This window comes from Leptosomus discolor, chromosome 22 (genome assembly GCF_034619465.1).
Source record: "Leptosomus discolor isolate bLepDis1 chromosome 22, bLepDis1.hap2, whole genome shotgun sequence".
Taxonomy (NCBI): domain Eukaryota; kingdom Metazoa; phylum Chordata; class Aves; order Leptosomiformes; family Leptosomidae; genus Leptosomus; species Leptosomus discolor.
The window spans coordinates 5510755-5536052 of NC_141412.1; the positions used below are offsets into that span (position 1 = coordinate 5510755).

General features: G+C 54.7%; 1 protein-coding gene across 1 annotated transcript in view; it reads right to left on the reverse strand.

The window, feature by feature from the left end:
• The window catches only part of LOC104353049 (protein CEPU-1), a 343691-nt gene that overhangs the window by 138189 nt on the left and 180204 nt on the right, over positions 1-25298 (reverse strand). The window lies entirely within an intron of this gene.

Consider the following 25298-nt stretch of genomic DNA (forward strand, 5'->3'; position numbering starts at 1 on the left):
TCCCAGCGGCTGATAACCAGATGCAAAACTGCAGTTAAGGCTCCTCTAGCAAGTAAAACAACACGATTGCTGCATTTTTTTTTTCAGCTGTCTCAGAAATATCTAGCACAATTCTAGCATCTATTTCGCTCGTAGCTGCTTGCAGGGTTGGCTGATAGATCCTCCCATACGACCCGTGCCTATATACCTGCCTGCAAACCCATACACATGCGACACCACACCTCCCCACACTGAAAGATTTAGTTCCTGAAAAAAAAAAAATAAAAAATTACTTTCAATAAGTAGGTCATAGCAAGGCAATTTGTACAGCCGGATTTTTCTTTTAATTCCTTTTTTCCTTTTCACGAAGCTGATAGATGGCAATCGATAACCCCAAAGTGGAAATTTATTTTTAATCTGAAATTGCCAAATATCATCAGAAACATAATTTATGCTCGAGCCATTCTTGTTCCTTCCAAATGAAAACATGATTTCATAACCCCATTCGTGCTATCGCATACCACATTATTCTCCAATAAGCCCAGAGTTGCAAAAAAAAAAAAAGAAAAAAAAAAAAAAAGAAAAAAATTGCTTAATTTTCTTGGCATTAGTCAGGTGAATGACACACGAGTCCGGGGGAGCTTTTCCCGAATAACTACTGAGCCCTCAATGCCTACAACCATTCACCACGGACACAAAGGACACGGGCTCCCGCTCTCCTCACCACGCTGACTCATTTATCCCCTCGTTAATGGTGGCCCCAATTAAGCAACAATGATTGAGAGCCTTACTTGGCTGGAGCCATTTTGAGCCCTTCTCGCCCCAAAGGCATTCCTGCGCCGAGCTGGAGAAATTGCCTGTTCGGGGCCGTTTCTAGGCCAGTTTTGTGAATGCAAGCCAGCATCCTCACGGGCACTCAGCCCTCGGTCCCTGACACTGAAGGCAGGCAGCAACTACCAGCACCCTCTTAATAGCGTTTAAAACCAACACAGGAGACCCCATTAATCCCCGCTAAAGATGCCGTTAATATTTAACTGGCATTTATATAAACTTACAGTAACTGTCCTATTAAACTCGAATAAACTGTGCTTTTGGGAGCCTTCCCCTAAAGCCACGCCGGGATCCGCTGCCCTGCCTGCACTTTGCACCAGGCGCCTCGCCGTAAAAAAAAAAGAACATTTTGTTTGCCCTTTAAAAAAAAAAAAACCCAACTGCTGGGCTTGGGTTTGTCACAGTGTGCTCAGAGGCTGGGGATTTTCAAGCACGAGTTAACTCCTTCCAGGGCACCCTGGCTGAGCTGCACTGCCTCGTGCTCGCTGCAGCCAAGGGGCTGGAGGACCGGCCGTCCTGCAAAAAGCTGCAAAAAGCTGCAAAAAGCCCGTCCCAAGCTGGTGCTTCAAAGCCAAAGGATTTATCTCCCTGCAGCGTCTCAAGAGGTACCACCCTGAGGAAGAGGAAAGCCTCATCACCAGCTGCCAAAAGTACCCCATGTCGCATTGCCATCTCCAAGACGTGCGTAGATACGCGACAGCATCCTTGAGGATGCTCCGATGTGCAATACAGGCAGCGCTGCAGCTCGAACACGAGCTCGGGGAGGGATGCACAGCAGTCCCCAAGGCCTGGCTTTGCCTTCAGGATTACTCCTTTCTCCCACGGTTCTCAGTGTCTGAGCCTTTTCCAGCAGCCCAGCCAACACAACATGCGTATTGATGAAGCGACACCTCCGTACGTGCAGCCTTAATATTAAACACCTCTACAGGGAGTTGGAAAAAAAAAAAAAAATTATTGAGGAGATACCGAGCCAAGCCGGCACAGTGGAAGTTATGAACTGGGATTGATCCTTGGTACAAATTAATATTGGTTTTATATAAATCAGTTTCTCTCTGCACTGTTGTGAGGCTGCGGTGCCGTATCAACGCCCCGAAAGGCATCCTTTACGTTCGCTCTGCATCCACAGCGGCGTTTGATCGGCATAAATCAGGTGCCAGAGACAGCTGATGACATCGGATGAAACCATGCCATTAGCCATCTAATAGCATTTTATAAGCGTACGACATTAACCCAGCGCTCTACAACTCAATCCACTCTGCGTTTTAACAGGAGTAAGTGCGCACGGCCAGAGCGAAAAAGCTGAATAGGCTGAAAAGCAAAGCCAGCCACGCCTCGGGTCCCACCGCGGACATCTGGGAGCCCCAGCACGGCCACCTTAAACGGGAAAACATGAGCTTCTCCCCCCTGAACTTCTGCCCTCAGTTTGGGGGCTCGGTGCTGGATAACCCTTTGGAGAAGCAGCTCCTAAAGTCGCTGTGCCTCCTCCTGGGATGGCCCCAGACAAGACACACCAAGCCAAGCCTTCCCCAGCCCATCTGGATATCGACACACACATCCTGAACTCCAAGGAGAAGCGAGAAGGTAAACGTCCCTGGCTGATGCTGGCCCATCACCACATTCACCCCACCTCGTTTCCCCCAGCCAAGCCCTTTCCTACCAGAAAGCCGCTCGGTCCGCACAAACCAGGCAGGAGCAGGCACCAGGAGAGGAGTAGATATCTTGGGTTAGACCACGATGTCCAACAAAAAGCAGATATTAAGAGCAGAGCTCCTGAAATCCCTCTTTTGAAACCACCGAGCGCGCTCAGCAGCTCTCAGTGAAACCCCAACCCACCGCCAGGTGTTCGGCATCTTTGAAAACCAGACTCTCCTGGAGACACTGATTTGCTTTTTGCCTGCAGCTGCCTTTGGACCTCGATCAGTCACCTTCAAAAACGGGGTGGTGAGAGGCAAGCTTTGCTTTTCGACTCCCCACCAGCCGCAGCCAAAGAGGGGCTCCTTCAGATGTACCTCAAACCTGAACGCTGCACCTTTGCGGGGCCCGTCTTTTGCCAACCTTAAGCCTCGCTTCCCAAGGCGCCGAGGTTGCCAGGTTGCTCGAACGCTCCTCGGGAACAAAAGCCGGGCGTGCTGCTGTCTGCCTGTATCAATTTTAGTTTTGCCACTGGTCCTCTGACCCTTGCGGTGCTATGCATCCAAGAATAATATTAATAATAGTCATGCCATTAAGCAAGATGCTTGGTTCGAATCTGAAGATTTTGAGAAACGATCTCATAAATTTAATTCCCGGGGTACCATCTTTGAGCGTTAACAGGCACAGTCGCCTCTGAATTCTGGGAAATGAGCATAATTATATGGAGATCGACAAGGCACAAATGCCAAGAATTCTGTTAACCTTTAATACTGCAAAAAAACTCTCCCCTTGTAATTATCTCTTTCCTTTGTCTTAAATGTTACTGATGAATATTTAGTGGGATAAGCAAATAAAAGGAGGCTGAGGGGTGCAAGGAAGCGCAGCCCTCTGCAGAGTAAGCCTGCAAACCTCACAGCGTGGCTGCGGGTCCGAGCCGGGAGCGGGCCGGGACCCCAGCTCGCAAAAACCGCCACGTGGGGAGACGACACCCCCGTGGCGACACGCAGCCACCGCGGAGCCGGCAGAGGATAATTCAAGGTACACCAAAACCTGAGGTAATTCCCTGCACCCAGGTCAGCGGCGAGGGCACGGAGCGGTCCCGCGGCCCGCAGCGGGATGGTTTCTGGTGCCCTTTCTCCAAAACCGAACTTTGTCTCGGAATAAAACTTCCCAGGTAAAAAACACGCCACCTCTCAGACGTATCCTCCCTTGGGCTGCAAATGGCACTGCCCTCTTGCTGCACATGGAGTCTGATAGAAAGAAGATTTTTCTCCCGGCGTGAACTGCATTAATATCTGTCACCACTCTGGCATTTCTGCCTATAATGATGAAAAATATGTGCAGAGAATGCGGGGTGCTCTCGGCGTCGCCTCCCTCCCCATGAAGTGAAATTAGAAGCAGCTGCTCCCATTCCCGTCCTCTTTACGGCCCTGCAGCGTTATCTCTGGAAGCTTATTATTTGGGAGATGGCGTGGGGACAGCCAAGGCTCGTGACCTATCCGCATTCAAAATGTGCCTTGCCACAGATGGGGGCTCAGCTCTCCCCTCCCCTGAGCTGGAGACCGGTGTAAAGGTCACTCTCCTCTTTTAATGTCGCGTCAAACCGACCGCTGCGTGAACAAGGAAAAGAAAAAGCCACGTCTCCCCCGCCGGACCGAGAAAACTCATCTCCGTCTCAAGAGGAGCGTGCCAGCACGAGGTGGTTGGGCTGGAACCACCCGAAACGCTTTCAGACCAGCGTCCAGAAGCGCTGGAAGAGGCGGAAGGAGCTTCTTCCTGGCTTTGAAGATGCTGCTTTCAACCGCATCCCAACCAGCAGCTGGGACGAACCAGGAGGCAGCGACTCCCATGCCGCGGAGGAGGGGGATTGCCGCACGTCCCTGCGCTTGCTCCGAAATGCCGCAGGCAGCAGCGGGGAACAAGAGGATACACTGTCCACGAGCGTGCCGGCCCCAGATGCAAACGCATCCCACATTAACCGACGCCGCCTGGGCCACCCAGTTCGCGAGCTGGTCCACCTCGGAGTCCCGCAGTCCCAGCGGAGAGGCTGGGTGCCATGGGAGAAGCTGGAACAGTCTGCAGAGCAAACTTCCCCTCCAGCCTCAAAGCCAGGTCTTTGTAGACTCCCTCCTCCCTCGTTCCTGGAGGAACCAAGCCAAAGCAGTATTTATTCACCGAGGACCAGGGAGAAAAATGAAATTAAAGGGGTTAGCTCATTAAGTATGACACCTACCCCTCCCAAGAGAGGGCTGAGGAACTGGCTTTGCAGTCTCCGAGAGGAGGAACACATGTCAAAGCCCAGAGCCAGGGCTGCTAACGGCAGCGAGGGCTCCAAACCTCCCAGAGACAGGCAACATCCCAACAGGTTTGGACCTGGGGTCCCAGCAGCCCCCTCCACCCACCCCGCCGCCCCCCAGGTAATTCTGACCTCAGAGCACAGCAGACACGTGGCTCTCCTTCCTTCCCTCTCTCTTTTTGCCTGCCTTCAACCCGAGCGAGCTTTCTAGTCTCCCAAGCTGCTTTTATGCCCCTTTAAAAGGTTATAAAAGCTGTCTTTATATTCCAATAAAAAGATATAAAAACAACCCTTTTTGCAGTTCAATAAACGCGGTTAGCTTTTTCCCCCCATTAATACTTTTTGCCTCAGCGCCACGCGCACGCGCGGGCTGCTGCGGGGCACGGAGGAGGACGGGGCTTCGGGCATCGCACCCCGAAGCAGGAGGCAGCAGAGCATCCCGAGGGAGAGGGAGCGAGAGGCGGAGCTCAGGTCAGGCTGGGGACACCAGGCAGGTCTTGAGGCCAAGCAGAGACGGACCTCATTGACCTGAGCTGCTGCCCAAAGCCGAGAGCCATGAGGCTAAGAGTGAGAAACTCATCACCGGATAGATACGCGGCGCTGGTGCGTTTAGTCCAAAGAAAACACCTCCTGAAAGCTGCCTTGGACCCAAGGAAGGGCCGTGCCGTGGCATAACAAAAATTCAAAGTCCAAGCAATGGACTAGATACATCAAGCAGTTGCCCAGGAGGGTTTTGCCTCTCCTGGCAAAGCCCCCGTGAACGTCAGCGATGATAAACTGCAGCCATCCTGGTCAGCATCCTTGCCCGAACTAGCCAGCAAGCCACAGCATCCAGGACCGGGCCGCCCGGGCGACGAGGGACAGGTCGCTTCACCGCTCGCTGACAACCCCCCTGCTCTTTGCAACGTCCACTTAGACCTTACGGATGCGGGTCAGGAACTGCCGCTTTCTGAGCATCGGTGCCACACGTAGCGTGTCGGGACTCTGCTCCCCACCGCAGCCTCCAGCGATTATTTACCGCTGGTGCAGCCGTCCCGTGGCTCGCCATCAGTCTTTCTCAAAAGCGCTTCTTTCCTTGGAAGAGGATCTAAACCCGTCCTGCCGCCCGTGCAACAGCCTCTCCGGGCATGAAAACAAGGAGGTTTATTATTTTTCGTGACAGCCCGTTCTGCAAGGTGCACACCACTCGTATGAATCAAACCGGCCCGGATTTCATACATCATTCCCCAGCCCCACCAACACGAAGGGCAGGAGGCGGGGGTTAGCCTGCCGAATACAGAGCAGGGGAGCGTGTTTATCGGCGGTGATCTATTGGCGGCCGGGAGGCTGCGAGGTGCTGGGACCGCGGCCGCTGGCGGGAGAGGAGCCGGGGAGATGTGAGTCCATAAATAAGGCGTGCCAGGCGCGAGCAGCCATCGGGAGCCGACGCTGAAGCCCAGCACCGAGGCAGCGAGAGCCTTTCCAGTCTATGCCCCCGCCCCTTTACCTAATTTATCCCCTCCCTGCCCCTCCACGCGTACCATGGGATGGGGACCAAACCCCCCATCAGGGCAGGAGCAGGGTAGATGCTCTCGCGCGCTTCCACCGAGACGCTCCTCGCCCCCACCGCGCACCCCGCTCCGGCTCGCCCCTTCGCACCCCAGCAGGCAGGCTGAGCCCTCCCTGCCACCGCTGGCTAATTGATCTAGCTAATTGCCATTAGCAGGCTCCTTTTTGAAGGCTGTAGGAGAAGGATGAGGGCAAAGGGAGAAGGGTGAGCATCTGGGGCTCCCTGGGGAATTCAGCAGTGTATACAGCCCGTGGCACGAGAAAATCCATCCTCATCTCAGCTCCGGGAGGCAGGGCTGCCCTCCCATCCTCCTATTAGCAATTTCCAATCCTCTTTTATTAGGCCCGCATCGATTTGCTGCTCATTTCGGTGGGAATGAAAGCCTAAGAGCCTCAACCGGGTCTCAGCCGAGGAATCCAGGCACGGAGCTGACGGTGCCGGCAGGAGAGGACTGGGATGCTGACACGGGTTCAGCGGTGCCACCAGCAGAGCTGCCATTTCAAAACAGCCTTGCACATCCCGCAGCGTCTCTTCCACAGCCAGTCAGCGCGTGTGGAAGAGGGGCCAAGGGCAGGAGGGGCTGGGGGCTCCTCCTGAGTTTTATTTAGGGAGCTCCTTCTATGCCAGAAAGGGGAATTTTTTTCTAGCAGGGATTTCTGGAACTCTGTCCCTGCCAGCTGCTGGGGGGAAGTCACCCGGATCCCACGCTCCAAAACCCAGCCCTGCAGAGCAGCTCGGGCCCACCTATTATCCCCCAGGAAAAACAGGCTCCTAACGCTTCACTTCTGTTTCCAAGCCAACATTTCCACGTAGCTTGTGAAACACAAATTCTGCTAGGAATCATCTGAATATTTTGTTCTGATAATGCCATAACACCAGCGTACACGTTAGCACACGCACACACACCACACAGAGAGGAGTATTTGAATATCAAAACAAAGTGAATTTACAGGGTTTGGGTTTTTTTCCCTCCTGGCAAAGGCGACACTGCAAGTTATCAGTTTCCAACTGTTTGCACCACAGCTTTTCCATGCGTGTCCCTGCTGTCATCAAACCTGCTGCTTTCTGCACCCCGTGTCCTCAGATAACCCGAGATGTGCAGACACGGGTACAAAAGGACCTCACAGCCTCCGGGTAGGAGAACCCCACGCCAGCAGGGAAGCAAGCAGGGTGGCAGCTCTGCAGAGGAGATGGTGGGAGATGCAAACCTCCGTGTGCCTGAGCCTCAGACACATCCCTCTGCACCCGACAGCACCTACCTCATCCCATCGCACCCCTCCCTTCTCAGCGGACCGAGGGAGGATGCACTAAAAGCCGTATTTTCGTTGCATTTAGACTCAATTATACGTTGTGGGGTTTTGTTTTGTTTTGTTTTGTTTTTTTAAAATGCTCTTGTATTTAGAGAGCGAGAGCCACTCTCTAAACCACCCCAGGAAATATTAAAATGGGAGAGCCGATTCAGAGGACAGCGGTTCACAAGCGCCTGCGGTGAGGCGGATGAAAGCCAAGGGCCGCGAGCCTTGGATGTGCCTCACTTCAGACGGCGCGGGAGAAAACACAGACGCTCTTAAACTCTGCCCCAGATCTGCCAGCACAGAAACTTTAACTCCGCTTTGAACCAGGCAACTGAATTATCTCCCCGGGAAGCGGCCGCCTCCGGGCACCGTTCGGGAGGCGATGGATGGGGAAGCTCAGCCCGGCCCCTCGCCGGTGGGGATGACGGTGGGGTCCAGCGCCCGCCCGGCGGGTGGCGGCGGCCGAGGTGACGCCACGGGAGTGACTGTCACCGAGCTGGGCGACGCTGGGGCCACCGTACTCAGGACCCTGAAAGGGATAGGTTAAGGAGAGAGGGGGCTCTCCCGAAATTGCCCTGCCCGGGGATGCGGTGGTGAGCCTGGTGCTGTCGTCGGGTAAAATTTGCCACCAGGAAGCAAGGCTTTGCTTCCGAGCTCTGGTGCCAACCACAAGCACGTAACGAGCAAATTGGGTCTGAGCTGGAGGGCCTGAGAGCAGCAGCTCTTCAGCTCTGAGACAGTCCTCGTATTATCTAAAGACCCGCTGCCCATTTTGCCCCCCTCTTGTTTGGTTTTTTTTTTTTCTCTATACCTTCAGGCAGTCGGGGAAGGGGACAGGGAGATGAAACCTGCCACACCTCGAGACGTGAAGCCCTATGATGAGCATGTCCTTCCCTTCCCCCTTCCCTCCCCACCAGCGCACGCCGGTGCCCCCCACCAAACAAAGATTGAGGGACTTTTGTCCCACGCTGAAAATGGGCTGTCAAAGCCCTCGCTGGCACCCGCCGAGCCTTTCAACTGGCATCGGCACACGGCTAGCAAACGAAGCGGGCCAAATCTCTCCCTGGCGTAGCTTAATTAAAGTCAATGATGTTACACCAGGGAGGAACCTGGCCCACTGTCCTGAGCTGGAGTCCACAACAAGTCCAGCTGGCAACTCGCAGGCAGCTCAGCAGCGGCAGGAAGGATCCCTGGCACCGGGAGTGGCGCTGGGAACAGTATTCGGCGTTTGCGAGTGGGAGACAGACTCAATAAACACAGCACTAAGTAAACCAGAGCTGTCATAAATAACAACCACCAGCGTTTCGCCTCTTCCAAATGCTACAGAGAACCGGACCAAATTGTCCTCCCAACTCCCACGAGCGGTGGGGACATTTCATTAGCCCTATTACACTGACAAAGAAAGAGTCACTGGGAGCTTAATAATAATAAAAATCCATTATGTTACAGGGCTCGTCATCTGTGTATCTCAACTAGCTCCAAAAGGCTGGGAAAGGGCTATGCTTGTTTTAATGGGGGGGGGTGGAGATGGGCACGGGGGTCAGCAATTAGCTTCAGGTCCCTCATCAGGCCGGACCCAAAGTTTGCCGAGTGGTGCCACAAAGTCGTGTCCAGGCTGGGCTGACGGGCTCGGAGGCGCAAGCAGGATGGACGGGGCAAGCTGCTGCTGCGCAGCCTTTCATCGCAGGCGGTTTGCGCCTGGCCGGAGGGAGCTGCTGCAGCTTGGCTCCCTCTGCCCAACCGAACCCGTGCCAACAGAGCCAGGGGAGGTCCCACCAAAACTTCAGCATCACAAAACACTAACAGCACGAGGGGCGCAATTACCCAGCAATCGCGGTATGATTACACGGTGGCTACGCTTCCCACACCTGTAATTTCCACTACGCTCGTACAACTCCGAGGCTAGCTCCGTGGCTGCAAAGCAATTAGAGCCTAAGTGCAAAATCAGCGGTGCCACTGAAGGCTAAAAACACACAGCCACGGTGACCAGGGGCCAAAGCCACCATCGTGGTGATGTAGGTAACCTTACAGCCGAAACGCAGAGGAACTCCAGTTAAAGGGACTAGCGGGTGGTGATGAGGTTATTCAAAAGCCTTACCATGGTGTAATTACACTGTACTTGTAAGGTAATTACAGCCCCGCTATTATATGCTACAACCCTCCATTTCATGCCTAATCCCATAAGGTAGATTCAGAGGGATAAAAGGCAGCAGCAAAAGATACCTGGAGGTTGGAAGAAGGAAGGACGGACACGGATCGAGGCATGCCAACCCTCTGATGCTCTGGGGATTCAGACAAGGCGCGGGGGAAGAGCTGGGCTTGGCTGACTGGGATCTATCAAGAAGGTATAAGCATTCATCAAAAGTCAATCTGCTTTCGCAAAGCAGAAAAAGAGGTTACTTCGGATTAATTTTTCACTTCAGAAGCTTTACGGGCGAGTTCTGAAACCGTCAGGTCGAGACGCTTCAATATTTTCTCGACGAAAAGCTCGAGTGCTGGTTCAAAACGCCTCTCTGTTTGGATTGTCAGGTAATTTGTACCCAAACATTTAAATTAAAATTTTCTGTTGGCTCATCTGGTTTTCGGGGGAGGGGAGGAGGATTTGGAGCTTTTCTTTATTTCTCAATCTCATCAGTTTCGATTCTTCATAGGCTACTTCATAGGGTTGAAGGGGGCGGAGGGTGAAGGAAACCAAAAAGCCCCCTGCAGACAGAGCGCATCCAGCCCTGGCTGAAGGGACGAGTTCATCCCTACAGCCCCTTCCCCTGCCCCACGTCACATCTGAGCACGTCGCGGTCCTTCGGGCATTCTTCCTGGTCTCCTCCGACGCAGCGATGAAGGGACAAGCAAGGGCAAGGGCCACCCCACACAGGGGACAGCCTTTGGCACCCCGCTCAGGAGGAGCGGCCCCCCCGCCCCGACATCCCAACCCTGGCTTTCCAGAAACCACCAGCGTTTTCTGGACGCTGCCATGGCTTTCTGCCTCCCAAGTCACCAGGACTTTTGCCCACCGACCTCAACCTGCACATTTCCAGGGCTCCCCTACGCCCAGACCAGCCCAGGGCTCCTCCGCCACGAGGCTGGGTAAATATTCAGCTGATTAACTCCCGCCCGGCTCCGTCACGTCCCATTCGGACCTCCAGTGCCGCACGAACTTATTTACAACTAACTCAGGCTCCTGAACGCAGCCCAGTCCCAGCCAGGCAGACAGACCTGACGTGCCTTACAGGTCTCCTGCTGCTCCCTATCTCCACCTGATCTGATTTGCCTGGTGCTATTTGCATTCATATTTCCACCGGCTCACGAGGCGGTGGATGGGAAGACGCGGGCACAGGAGGGGACGGGCGGTACCGTAACCGCGCCGTCATTCAGCCAGGACTCGGAATAACCCAAATCCTTTCTGTTGCACAGCACGTCGCTGCAATGAGAGACTATTCCCCTCGGCGCTCCGAAAACATTTATGCAGAGCAGACGCGTGGGCATGAAAATACAATCAGATGGGACACAAACTGTGCTTTTGCTGGGTTTTTTTTTGTGTTTGTTTGGTTTGTTTTTTTCCCCCCAATTCTTTTTCTTTGTTTTAAGTGTAGCTGGGCCAAATTCCTCATCATCTGCTTCTGCAGAAGCCGTGCAGAATTGGCAGAGCGCAGCCACCACCACCATTACATAGAAGGGCAAATCCCTGCGGGATGCGAGACCGCGTCCCCAGGGAGCAACTCCTGGAGTTCCATCCACGTGGACCCGCTCTAAGTCCCTCTGGGTGCAATTTCACCCGGTGAAACCCATCCTTTGCAAGGTGCCAGCACGCCTGCCATGGGAAATAAGGGCTGAGCCACTGCAGGAATGGCTTCCCCATCTCCATTAGGGGCTCAGCTAAGCCATGAAGCCTGAAAGTTGATTATATCTTTCATTAGGAGTGACTGAACGATGTTTTTAAACTGGAAAATGAACTCGCAGCTAAGAGGAAACACTTTCTTGGCGAGGCCGTCGAGTAGGTTCCCTGTGGAATAGATGCAGTTGTGAGAGTCAAAATTAAATTGATATTAGAAAATTTCCTGAGGGGGAAAAAAAGTCATACGCTGCCTGCAGAAACGGCATCTCACAGAGAGCTGGCTAGAAAATGGAAATCCACTGAAAGTCAAATATATATGTGTTCTTAATAATAATAAAAAAATTTATCCCCTAACTTCCCCATCTCAGCAGAAATTTCAAAAAAAGTAAAATTTCCATAGAACGATTTTTTTTTTCCTCCCTTGGAAAAGGACATTTCAGCTAGCCCTAGCTCCTGAAATTGGTTTCACAAACTCCCTTTAGGTGGGACACGACACGGCAAGCTGCCTTCCAGGTAGGCTTGGGTAAGGCAGGGGGCTTCCCCTCTGCCTCCCAGCAGGTCTCCCTGGCCAGCAAGGCCACCTCCTGCTGGCGTAGCCATCAGCCAGCCAAACCACTGAGCTCCTTCCAGACAACCAGCCACCATCTAGACTTAGATTTTCCCAACGGAAAATCAATTTCTCCGGAAAAATGGAAATTGTCCCAGGAAATCACGTGGTTTTCGCAATAAAGGCGCTTCCTGGGAGGAAATGTGCTTTGATGGAAGATTCTCAACCGCAGTTTCAAAGGTGGCTTTCTCCACCCTTACTCGCCGGGCCCTGATGTGCATTTGGGAACGGGCAAACGGGAGCAAAGCGAAAAGACACGGACGCAGAAGCGGAGAGCACGCCACCCGGGTAGAAACACGAAAATCTCTCGTGCGTCGGCCTCCCTTGTCTACCTCCAACCCGACAAAAGCACCAGCAGCTTGCACGCTGCAATTTGCATCTGCAGGGCGAGCGGGGACCGCTCCAGATGCATTCACAAGGAGACCCTTCAGATCAGATTAACAAAAAGCCGCCGGCGGCGACAGTTCCTCGCCTGCTAACAATTTACTGGAACAGCCTCTGAAAAGGGACGCGGATTCCTTTGGCGTTTAGGCACTACTCAGTCCAAGGAAAGGTGGAGGCTCCTCGGGGAGCGCAGCCTTGAGGCCGGCTGGAAGGATGCTGCCAGCACCCACTCGCCCCCCAACCCTGGGGCATCGCTCCTGGACACGCTGCTCGTCCCAGCCCACCACCGCGGGGACGCAGCCGTCCAGCCTCAGCACCGTTCCTCCTTAGCCCATCGCTGATTTTCTCCAAGAAAAGCACCCAGCGTGGCCAGCTCCCCTCCAGGGACGAGTTGAAGCTCCCCATGCTTCACACCTCCCCAGCTCCTTTCCAGCCCTGCAGTACCGGAGCACCTCCACACCTCCACCGCTCCAAGTCAGACCCCTCCCCAACCTTCGTTTTGACATCTAGAATGAAAAAGGTCATAATTAAGACGGGCTGGTTTTATCAGCCTACAGATTCCAGTCGTATTTCTGTGCTTTTTTTCTGCAATCCTTGCATCTCAAAGCCGCTGCCCGACGAAAGCCCAGATTCCTGCGCAACTGCAAGATGCCAGTAACGTTCAGAAAAACATCAACTCTGACGAGACCTACGAGACCCGCGGTAAAAACAGGAGGGCTGGTAGGACTGCTGCCAGCAGCATCCTCCGCACCTTCGGCAGCCGATTCCTGCTCTCCGGGCTGGTATCAAAAGGGGTCACGGCAGCATCAGGGAGCCCCCTGCCTCCCACTGATCTCAGCTTTAATAGCACCATCGCCGAATCAGCCCTCGGAGGATGAAAACTCCACAAAGACACATTCCCGAAGGCAGCCTGTGCAAATCTGCGAGGCAGCGGGGCCAGCGCGAGGTCAGAAAGGGTAAAAATCGGTGGCAACGAGGAGCCAGGACCTCAGGAGTCCCGGCTCTGAGAGGCAAGCTAATAAAAAGGCATCATCCCTTCACAGACAGTGAATTTGTTGCTTAAACCCGAGGATCAGAGACAGCCCTCTTGTCTTAAGGGGAGCAGTCAAGTGAAGAGATTTCCCAGCCATTAAGCCGAGCTATAAAGTGCCCGCAGTAAAGTAGGGTAAGTGGAATTTATCATGGCACCGTATAGACCGTAGGGCCAGGAGACAGCCGGCTTGGGTCAACAGGTTGACCTCTCGCGTTGGCTGAAGATCCTTCCCTTCATCATCCCCATTAACGGCTCGTCTCCTGCCCTGCGGCCGGCGCCTGCGCTCCCTCCCCGGGGACTCTCCCGGGGCACTTTCTTAATGGCCAGGCAGAAAAACTTTCCCTTCCTTAGCTCCAGGCCAGCTCCTTGTCCTACCACCTTTGGAAACCACGAATAATTCCCTTTCTTCATTTCCAACGTCGCCCAGAAGGTATTAACAGGCTGTGATCACTTCCCACCTCCTCAGGAGGCTTCTCCTTTGCTAGACTGCAATTTAGCATCAGAGCCGGGCAGCCCAGCCTTGCGATGTGCGTGCCAGGGGCAGCCACCTCCCTGGCTTCTCTATTAACTACCAGGGAAGGAGTTTTATCCTGACAATGATTTTTTTTTTATTATTATTTTTTTCCCCCTCAAATCTATGCAGGAATCATCCTGCTCCTCCCAGGCAGCGACACAGGTTTAAGGTCCTCTTTGGTCGCAGTCTTAAATAAATGAACAATTTTTTTTCAAAAATCACATGCAACCAGGAAGGAAAAGTTCGGGCAAGGGCTTTGCAGTCAGGAATGGCAAAAAATTCCTCCAAACCCCTGTGACGTGAGACCTCAGCCATTCAACGAGTGTCAGGCAGGTTCTTGTTTGGGATCTGTCTGGACCAGAACCAACCAAGCCCAGCAAGACCTGCAGCACAGAGGATGTTTTCTTGGTGACAGTTGGTTGGGGTTACTCTCCTCCCTGCCTTTTTCTGTTTCCTAGCAGAAGCAAGGCAGGAGCAGAGGCAGCAGAATAACCAACGGGAAGACAATTCCCAGGACGATTCCTGCCTCGTATCAGAGGAGCCAAAACACGCAGATGAAAACTCTGCAAATGTTTTGCAAGAGAACAGGAGCCCTTTTGAAGATGGCTGATTTCCCAGCACAAACATTTCATCTAGCCCTGTGAGTTCTCTGCAAAACAGTTTGAGCCCCACCAAAAAAAAAAAAAAAAAACAACAACAACAAAAAAACCCACCACCAAACCAAAAACTACACGAAAACTGTCAAAACATTGGGAAGAAGGCTAAAATTTTCTGTTTGTTTCAAAAGAAACCATCAGCATCCAGGCCCAGCAGACTGGCGGCGGCATAAAAGTCCATGCGAATCAGGTAGCTGGCATTTCTGCCTCCTCTGTGCAAGAGCCAGGCGGTTGCAGTGCTCCTTGCTCGAGGGACAGCGCCAGGGTCACCTGTCCTGGGCAGGGAACAACGTCCCCAGCAGTGGCATCGCTCTGCAAGCGCTCCTTCACTTAATGGACTGTCACAGCCCTACCGAGCCCATCGCTATCGCACCGGGAGAGAAAGCCTGCGGGTATAATTCAGTCCGGCCCAGCCAGCACCACTTGGTTAATGGCCAGCTTCTCTCAGCCCATTAATTTTGGGGGGACTCGGGAAGAAATTACCCTCACCCAGGGCTGGCTCGTCTTAAGACCGTTTGCTCCAGAAAGGAGGACAAGCGTTGAAGCGGGCAGCCCCTGTCCTCACCCCAACCTGACAAGAGCCTCATGCCGCTGCACCCAAAATAAAGCTGAACGCTGCTGCACCCAAAATAAAGCTGAACCCTGACGCACCCAAAATAAAGCTGAACCCTGCCGCACCCAAAATAAAGCTGAACCTGCTGTACCCAAACATGACGAGCTTGAAGCCGTGCTGCTTCCTCCTCCCCGCCTGGCTGCTTTCCCCTTTCTCCCCCTTCCCTTCAACGCTCACGACCGCAGCCTCTCCTGCCGTCCCCAAGTCCCCCTGGTCCCCCCAAACCCCTCCCCAGCCAGCCCAGACCCCTCGGCCGCTGCCCAGCGGCGCAGATGGCGGCGGAGAGCCTGGGGGGAGGCTCTGCCGGCCATCCCTGCAAGCTTGGGGAGGGGGCTGCGTGCGGGCAGCCCTGCCTGGGCACGGCCGGGCACGCCAGCGAGCCGTCTCGCCCCGTTGCCTCCTCTCCACCCGGTTGCTCTGCCAGCCCGGCTCCGGCCAAGAGCGGCGAGGCGAGGGGAGCGCCGGATGGATGGGCAGCGACCGTCAGCAGAGCCGGCGTTGCACGGACACGCCGAACACGTTCCTAGGGGTGCCCGAGAGCTCCGGACCCGCTGGGCTCGCTGCTCTTCCTCCTGCCCCATCCCCTCGCTCCTGGCTCGCTCAAGCAGCAGCCAGCTTCATGCTTGCAGCCGCAGCATCGCCCTGCTCGAGGAGGGAGAAAACCCAACCACTGCACCGCGCTCAGCAGCAGGAATACGGACGTTACCGCACGCTCCTGGCTCGCTTGCCAGGCTCGACCACGGCCACGTGGCCCCGAGTCTGTGGTCCCACCTCCGGAGACAACCCGTCGCAGATCGACAGCGGCGTGACCTGTCCCCGTGCCAGCACGGGCTGCGCGTCCAAAACAGGCTGCAGGGGCCCAAAGCGGCGCGCGACCCGCTCCCCCACCCAGCCCCTCAAGACACATCCACCCCGAGCTGCTGCCATCCCCTCCAGCCCCCCTCTCCTCTCCAGCGGCACGGGGCTGGGAAGCAGCCGGTGACAGAAGCCAGATGGGAGGGAGGGATGGAGGGAGCTGCTGCTTTTTGACAACGCCAGAACGCAGCTACGGTGCTATGAGCTTCCCCTCCCCGTGCAAGCGCTGAGAAGAGGATTGGTACCCTGGGTGCAGCAGGCTGGGGGCTGATAGGATGCATCAGCTAATTTGCACTAATGGTCCCAGAAAGGCGGGGAGTGCTCTCCAGAGGAGAAAGCACTTGAGCAATAACCTAGATAGATACACGTTTCCAAGCAAAAAGTCCTTGAGGAGGGAAGAGAGGCCCTACAGTTGAATTTCTCTCCCCACCTGCACCGAAACTTGGCTGCGGATTTTGGAAAGGAGCTGCCTGGGCACGGAAAAGCATCGGATCTGCAATCCGGGGAGCAGCTCTTGGAAGAAGCCGGTCCACGGCTGGACGTCCAGCCCCGCTTTCGGAGCCCGCTTGGACAGACTGACGGCAGCTCTGGGCAAAGCCGAGCCCGGAGCGCGCTTGGCTCCGTCATCAGCCCAAAGCAAAAAAGTCAGCCCATCTGTGCTGCGACAGGTTGATATAGAGGACGAAATGCCTAAGTAAAATTCCACAACAGGGCATTAAAAAGATGTAATAAAATATACACGAGTTATTAAATATTGTCATCAAGATGAACCATAAATCAGAGATTTTATGGTTTCTGATTATAAATTCCATTTATTCTGTAAGCGTTTAAAGAAAGAAAAATGGAGACTTAGTAAAGATTTAAGCCCAGCCATGATGCTGCTGATATTTCACTGTTGCTGGTGGGTGTCACGTCTGTGGGAGCCAGGGTTGGGTGCACGGAGCTGTCTGGAAGGATCCCCTTGCCAGGCAGCCTGCCGCGCCATGAAACTCCCCGGTGTCCTTACGGACACCGCTACAGATGCTCCTGCCCATGCAAACACGATGATGGGGTCCCCACGCCGCCCTCCCCGCCTGCACCACTCATTTGCACCCTCCCAGGCACCGCTTCTCCTCCCCACCTCCCTCGACACCCTGTTTAGGGGTTGCACGACGCAGGCGACTTGCAGAGAGAGAAACGAACACCATTTCGGGGAAGGGAAGGACGAAAACGGTGAGCGTATGTGGGAAACACTACCTTTTCCCCTCCTTCAACTGCCAAGAGAAATATCAAAGAAATTGCTTTCTTGGAAAGACTCAAGGGTACAAATAAATTGCCAACTGTCAGCTGCCAGCGCTTGCCCTCGCCGCCCCGGCAGGACCGTGATGCTTCTTTCGTAGCCGGCATTTCCCCCTCCCGCTCAGCCCCCGGGGCAGAGGGAGATGCAGAGGGACCGAGCCACCACGAAGATACATCGGGAGAAGCGAGACTTGGAAAGTCCCCTGTGGGAAAACAAGCCGATGGACAGCTCGTGCCCATACCCGCCTGAGGGGCACCTCGGCTCAAGGCAGGCTGAGACTACCGAAAACGCCCCCTGCCCCGCTGTTTCATAGGCAGCAGTACCCAGGCGCCTCGACAGCCCTGCCACATCCCAGAGCTGCTCACTCCCAAAATGAGTATTTTCCTCTATCTAATGCCCATTCCCACCTCTCAGCGTCACAAAATGGCGTCAGACATTCCTTCTCCAACCCTAAAATTGGCTGACTCGGTCCCCAACCTGCGTTTTCCAGCTAAGACCCTTACACGTGCGTGATGTACAGCTTTGCACGGGCTGTTTCTGTTCACCTTAATCCGTTCCCCACCTTATTGCAGCTCATTTCCACGGGGACCAAAGCCCACGAATGCACAACCATAACCCCGGCAGTTAAACCCCATCCCTCAGATAAGCTGGGTGGAAGGTAGACCACAGGGCAGATCCTATTTAATTAGGGCTCGTAAAAATGGCTCGGTACTGCACCGGAGAGTGGGGCTGATTTGCAGCTGCCTTTAAAACCAAAGCAGGGTTACTGCTTCAGCAGTTTTCCCAGCGAGTTTTATGGATGCAACAATAAAGCAAAAAAAAGTTTGCGTGCCGAGAGTTTTAGTGCCGAAGCATCTGATAACGTCACGCCAGCTTATCGTGGGAGCGAGGGAAGGAGAGCGCTGGGATGGGGAGCAGAGACGTGGACATGCTGCAAGAGGGAGGCAAACCCAGCCTTGCTAAACCACAGAAGCTTCTCAATGGGGATATAAGGAAACGCTTAAAATGAGCTTTGCTGTTATTTCCAAATAGCCTGTGCAGAGGTTTATATCCTTCCAGATGAAGCAATGATGGGCTGCCAGGCCCGGGAGCTGCCGGTCTGTATTTATCAGCCCATCGGGGAGCAGCTATTCGCCCCGGCGCTGAAGCGGTTGGGGTTTACAAGGTGGACCATGGAAGGGATCCCGCCGAGCCGGGCACTGTACTGTGCCTCAACAGAGGGAAAATATCGGGATAGATCATCAACACCTATTAAACAAGGATTTTTCTAAATTATTTTTAGAAATAGGGGTAGAAACGCTGCCTCCGCCTCCCAAGCTCCTCCCGAGCATCGCAGGCTGCACCTGAACCGCTGCGCTTCACAGCCCGGGGCACCTCGCTGGGCAAGCTCCGCACCGCGCAGAGCGGCTGTTTGCAGAGGGCACCCACCAGCCAAGGTGCCCGAGGAGGGGACGGGAGCAGGGATGAATTCGGTCCCGACGCTGAGCCTCCAGCGTGCAGCCTGGCCCCCGCACAAAGGGAGCTGGTTGTTCGTGAGAGCCCCCTGACGCTGCCACAGCCCTGGGCACGAGCGAGACAACCCGGGTGGGCATTTGGGAAAGATGTCCCCAGGGAAACAAGGGGAGAGGAAGTGAGGAAAAAGAGGGACACGTAGGGTTTCTGGGACAGCAAAATAATCAGAGGGTGGAAATCTCCCTCCATGCCTACACTCAGCCAGGGCAAATCAGCGCTTCCCTCCCTGCTTCGCCAGCTGCAGCTTTGGGTAAAAATCTGATGAAGCAAGCTTTATGCATGAAAAAGGCCAATTAAAAAAAAAACCCAACAGGGCAAGTGTAAAGAAAAAGAAGAACAGAGCGAGACTGATGGGGTCAGGGCGCTGTTAAGGATGTCAATACCCATCACTCACCGATAACCTTGCTGTAACTCCTGACCCAGCAGTGGCTGTCGTGAAACCGCAGCCAAATTAAAACAGAAATGAAGCAGCGCTGGGTCCCGGTGTGGAGGAGGCAGCGGCTGACAGGCAAGGTAAGGGGCTGACGTGGAGACAAGAGGGGGCACGCGGCGCTGGGCCTGCCAACCTGCGCCGAGGCGTCCCCCCGCGCTCCCGGGAAAAGTGCAAGGGATGCAGGATGCGGCGGGCGGGCGGCGGGAAGGGGGAGCGGGTCGGACGCCTGCTGCCCGGCGCAGCGGGGCACGGCGGAGGAGGGGGCGCGGGGTTCAGCTGACAGCAGCGGGCTGGCGGAGGTGAGCATCCTTCCCGGGGAGAGGGGAAGGACGAGGCTGATGCAGCCCCAAACAGCTCAGGCTGGCGGAGGGACAGTGGCTTGTGACAGCTGGTTCGGTTACAACGCGACGGCCGTGCGCTTTTGGGGATTTCTGCTAAGAAAACGCAATTTCCTCAGGTTCCAGGTGGGTCCGGGGGCCTTGGTGCGGCCCTGTATCCCATCCATCCACAGAATTAGCAAAAAAAAAAGCAGCAACAAACCTCCCTCTGCAAGGGCTGGAGCTGCTGCAGCACCACTCTCCCCTCTCTTCCTGCCCCCTGCTCTCTGTGCAAATTTAAAGCGTGTTCCAGATATGGGCTGACCTTTACAGTACACACGAAAAGGCAAAAGGAGAGCTGGAAACGCACAGAAGGGAAAATACGCCTTGCGATGGAAAACAGACGGTGCACATCCCAGCGAGCAGGACGGGGGACACGGGGGAGGGTCTCCGGCTTGCCACCAGTCTCAACCAAACCCCAATCTTCATCCCAATGCTCTCCTGACCCCAAAGGGCAAATCCCAGGGGCAGACCCTGAGTGGCTTTAGCCCAAAAGCGCCTGGGACGGCTTTTCTGACAAGCAGACCTGCTATCACCCTCACTGCGCTCCCACCAGAGCTTTGAAACGAGTCTAGCAAGGGGCAAAGCGTCAAGCTCCATCAGAAGGGTTGCCCTGGCTCGGAAGCATCCCTAAGGCTCCTTCGCAACGACCCCTCACCTATATAATCGGTCACAGGTAGAGATATTGAGGGAGGTTAATTGCCCAAGTTGGCTGACGGAGCAGACCACGGCCAAGTCCTTCCCGTCGGCCTCGGCCGATACCCTCAGCACTGGCTCGCCCACCTCGTGCGGCGGGCAGAGCATCCTTCTCCCTCCCCGCGGCACGGATACCTGCCTTTCTGTTTTACCAGCCGCTCCCCTGCCGTGAGGAAAGGAGGGCAAGCGCATCCCCCTCCGTGCCAGCGGTTCTCCGCCGCACCAAGCGCAGCCCTCGCCAAGAAAAAGCACGCGGAGGGAAGGCCATCAGGCGAACGGCGGGAGATGCTCTCGCAGGCACCCACAGCGGCGAACCTGCTGGGAACCCGCGGACACGTGCGTGTGGGAAGGCAACACGGGCTCCTGGGCTCCTCCCTTCCTCGTCACGGCTCTTTCGGCTTTAACTCGGGCCAAGGAAAGGGCTCCTGCGCTGGTGGGCACGACGCTCCTTCCATCTCCCAGCCTGGCAGCGGGGTGCAGGATCAGCTCAGGCTCTTCTCTGCAAGACGTCCAGAAGCTGAGACAGAGCTGATCCATCTTCCCTGCTGAAAGACTGTAAACAACTCAGCTGCAGGCTCGGAGTGCAAGAGAGGACACGCAGTTGGAAATTTTAAGGGCCAATTTACTAGGTAATTTACTAAACACACTAATAATTGACATTGCAAGCACCATACCGCTGTCCCCAGCTCCTGCCTAATACCCGTAGCAAGAGGGAGAGAACAGCTTTCCCTGTCCTAGCCGCTCCGCAAAGCCTCCTCTGCCAGACACGATCCTGTTTGCCATCTGGGCAGCCTCGCTCCGCTCAGTCCCAACCAACACAACAGCAACCCTGGCAAAAAACACGCTCCTGATTAGTATGCATATTTCCGAGCACTGATTTCACCTGAGGATCTTTGCAAGGGGTGTGTTGTAATTACCTCCTCTTCCCTAGCTGTAATTAAAGACAAACTGAAGGGAGTTATGCCCAGTCTCTTAGTTTCCCTGAAGCTTTTCCCCGTGCCAAAAAAATATCTCTGCGATAAACCTCCCAGCAGCTTCTTGGAAAAAGGCAGCAGCTCAGACTGGAGTTCCAACCCGTTTCAGATGACAGTAGTTAGCCTAGAATTCCCAGCCAGCCGAGAAGAGAGAGATGGCGTCCAGGTATCCCACATCTTTTAGCCAGCTTGCTTCAGGAGGGGGGTGACTGTCCTCTCTGGGATGACCAGGTCAGACCTGACACCTACAATTTAAGCCACCATGCCTGGGTGAGGGTGAACCTCACCCTACGTATTTGTCAGTGGTGGCATCTCTGCACCAGTGGAAATGACACGTTCAGCCCTGAGAGACGTTCGACCGACCATCCCGGGCCAGGAGGGAGGTGGGATGTCGGGTCAGAAATGCCGTTTTGTTGAAATTCAAACTCCCCACGGCAACGTGTTGATTTTGACAAAATCACGCTTGAGCTTTTATTGGCCGTGATTAACTTAATTTCATTTCCAGGCACCTTTGCCCGTTCTTAGTGGTTTATATTCCCATCTAGCAAACCTTTCACAGACGCACGCTCCAAATGGAGCCAGCCAACCTCTCCCGCTCCTCCCCACCGCGGAACTCCATTTCCAGGGCAGGAAACCAAATTCAAAAATTCAAAACTCAACTCAAAATTCAAAGCCCAATTCAAAAGCAACACAAACCTGGGCAATATCGACATTGTTTCAAAACCCAGCGCAGTCCTGGGCACTACGGATGGCGGTTTCTCATGCCACCACAGCTGGGTGCTCAAAGGACTAAGCGAGCACATTTGCATTTATTTCTGGCCTGCACCTGGCTGGATCTACACATTAGGAATGAGGATGAAAATCTGATGAGCAGTAAGTGACTCTGAGTGCTCAAAGGTACAGGGGTTTAAAGAGCCCTCTAAACCACTCTCTCAAGAAAAACCCAAAACAAAAACCTCTCGGGCTCCTTAAAGCCATTTCACGTCGAGCATCTTCAGCCTGAAAAATCCCTCCAAACTTGTCACTTACAGCAACCTGGGTCACAATTTGCAATTAATCATTCTCTTGATTAATTTTGCCTCCTTTTCTGCCTGCGTGCAGCCAGCGAGTCCCTAGAGGTTCGGCACGCCGCCGGTATAATTATTCTGCGGGTGGGCTGCAAGCAGGCCGAGTCACAGCCGGCCCGGGAAGGCACAGAGCTGCGTCCGTGTCGATGCCGCCTCGGCGGGAGCACGAAGCCAAGCCACCCACGGCACGCCGCGAACAGGGCCGGGCACGGGACACAAGGTCAAAGCTCTTGCCCAAACGCTTGGGCAACAATCTGACTTCACAAATTCCTCCGCGGGGTGTAAACGACCTCGCTGAGACATCGCATCGCCCTTCCCTCCTCCTCATCTTCACTATCGGGAGATGCTCAGCTCTACACGACTCTCTCCAAACATCCCTTTGAAGTCCGGGGGGGGGCGGGGGGGGGGTTGTGGTGGTACTTTTCTTTCTTTTTCTTCCATTAGGAGACACGTTCATTAGGAAAATATCAGAAACCTCTGGGGCAGCTTGTGCTTCTAATTCATTTTCCAAATGTATAATGAGCCAGGAGTAAATTTTTTAGGGTGAATTTAATTGACCTTTGCAGTAGCATTAGGCAGATTGGCTTAAAGTCTATTAGAGCATAATGTAACCTGGTGAGATTTTAGGGAAGGTTATTGGAAAAACCTATCGAGTTGGATGGCTTTTCTCCCTTCCTCCCCTTAGCTTTCTTCAGGGAGAAAAAGAAGGATGGCTCAAGAATAGAGAGGGATGAACAGAAGGGGAGGGGGATGAACAGACGGGGAGAGAATTAAAAGGGAGAAGTGAGGAAAAGAGTAGGAGGGAGAGAGAAGAGAGCAGTTCGAACTGGCCCTCAGCTGCAGGCTTGGCTGCTCGGGGATGGGCATCAGCATCCTTCCACCCCGACTGAGCAGCTGGCCCATTTGCTCGGTGACACGGTGCCAGCTTACACCAGCTGAGGATCAGGCCCTCCGGCGATGGAAGACATCCCAGCTTGGCGGGGACGGCTCGCGAGCCACTGGTTCCTGCTGTCTCCTAGGGAAATACAGATCTGCAACGGCTGACAGATGTCAGGCTCGGTGCTGCCTTGCTCTGGATGCTATGGCCAGGGACACGAGCCTGCTTAAAGACACCCTTTGGGGTCAGATTAAGCTGTCCTTGTGGCAGCTGGGGGAGGCAGGTCAGCAAGACATCCCAGCTCTTATCCAGGAAGATATGTCAGACCTCCAGTATTGCTAATAGGGGCTCTCCAGGGGCTGCTGAGAAGCAGCAAACAGTGAAAACCGCTGAATTCCGCTCCAGCGCAGAGGAACGGCACCACAATTAGGCACCACCCTACAACGCTATGTCCTGCACACCCCTGCGACTCTGGTCTTGTGCTTGCAGAGCACGCTCGGGACCCAAACCCACACGGCACACGGAGGCTCCGAGCACCCCAACGGCCCCACGTAGATACCCAGGAGACCAGCGACAGCTTTCCATCCTGCCTGCTTCTAGCAGCTGCACGGACGAGGTCCCCTTTCAGGATCAGCACCCCCAGCCCCACTGGAAGCAGCAGTATCTGGGCTCTGCGGCACCCGGGAGGGGGACCAGCACGCTCGCAACTTCGCACCCACACACCTCTGCAAACACTCCGGTATTTGCATTACTAAAATTGCAGCAATCAAAGGCCCCGGGGGCAAAGCTGGATGCCAGGAAGCCAGCACAGCGCGGGCGTTCCCACCCTTCCCCGTCTCACAACGGCGGCACGCCAGCCCCAGGAGCCTTCGCTGTGTTTACAGGTCCGCTGAAACCCCAGCCCGACGGGACCCAGCTCTCCCAGGGAGCACAGCCTGGGGGCCTGACGCCCCAGCAAGGGCTCTGGCGTCCAGCCTCATCCCGCTCTGCAGCCACCTCTTGAAGCCAACACGGGTGGCTGGCTCTCAGCTCGTTTATCACAGCCCTGGTCACGGCTCGGCCCCGGGGGGAGACCATCCAGAAACACCCAGGTCTAACCTGTCAGCACTAAAGCATTTTTCCTTTCGTGTTTTTGCACCGGCCCAGAAACCAGGGATGGCAAATCAGCGTGGGAAAATCTGCTTGGCCTATTTTGAAACAACACTTGTTTTCTGGGTTTGGGTTGGGGTTTTTCTTTTTTTTTATTATTTTTCCCCTCACCCAGCCCTGATAATCTCCGGCACACCCTGTCCAGGCAGGGGTGGATATGAAACGCCGGGCTCGCTCCAGCCCACCCCATTCCCACCCAGCGATCCTCCCTCAACTCATCCCCCCCACTGCCGATGAGGAGCCAGGAGGCAAATGCCAGAGCTGGGCAAGCAACGTGCCGTCGAGAGCCCAGGGCAGGGCAGGGCTGAACCCAGCCGTCCCCTGGGCTCGGGCTGGTGCCCCGATGGTGAAACCACCCTCCTTCCCCAGCCCTACAGCCCCCGCCGCAACCAAGAGCTCTGCTGGGATGCTCTGCTCTGTGCCATGGCAGAGAGGCAGCTCTCGCTTGCTTTCCCCCTACTGCGACACAAACGAGATTTCAAGCATCCCGATTTCCAGTTACAAATCCTCTGCCGTGCGCTGACTGGTGCTAAACGTGCCTGTTGTGCCGGCAGGTCTTTGCTCACGCCAACGCTGAGGCGCCAGCTGGGGCACAGGATGCCTCTGGCTGCCCTCCCTGCACCAAACCAGCCACAGAAGGGTTACCGACCTGCTCTCCTTTCCAAACTTGCGGTGGTTTCTGTTCCTCCCCTGAGAGGCTTCGGTGAGGGAGAGGAAGGTTTCAAAAGAGAGACGGGAAATGAGAGAGAAAAGGGGAACGTTTCAGCTGGATGCAGCGAAATGGAAGGCTTTGTGTTTTAGAAAATTAAGGGTGTAAGGGGTCTCTTTGTGCTAAATGCTCTGGATGGGATGAAAGTA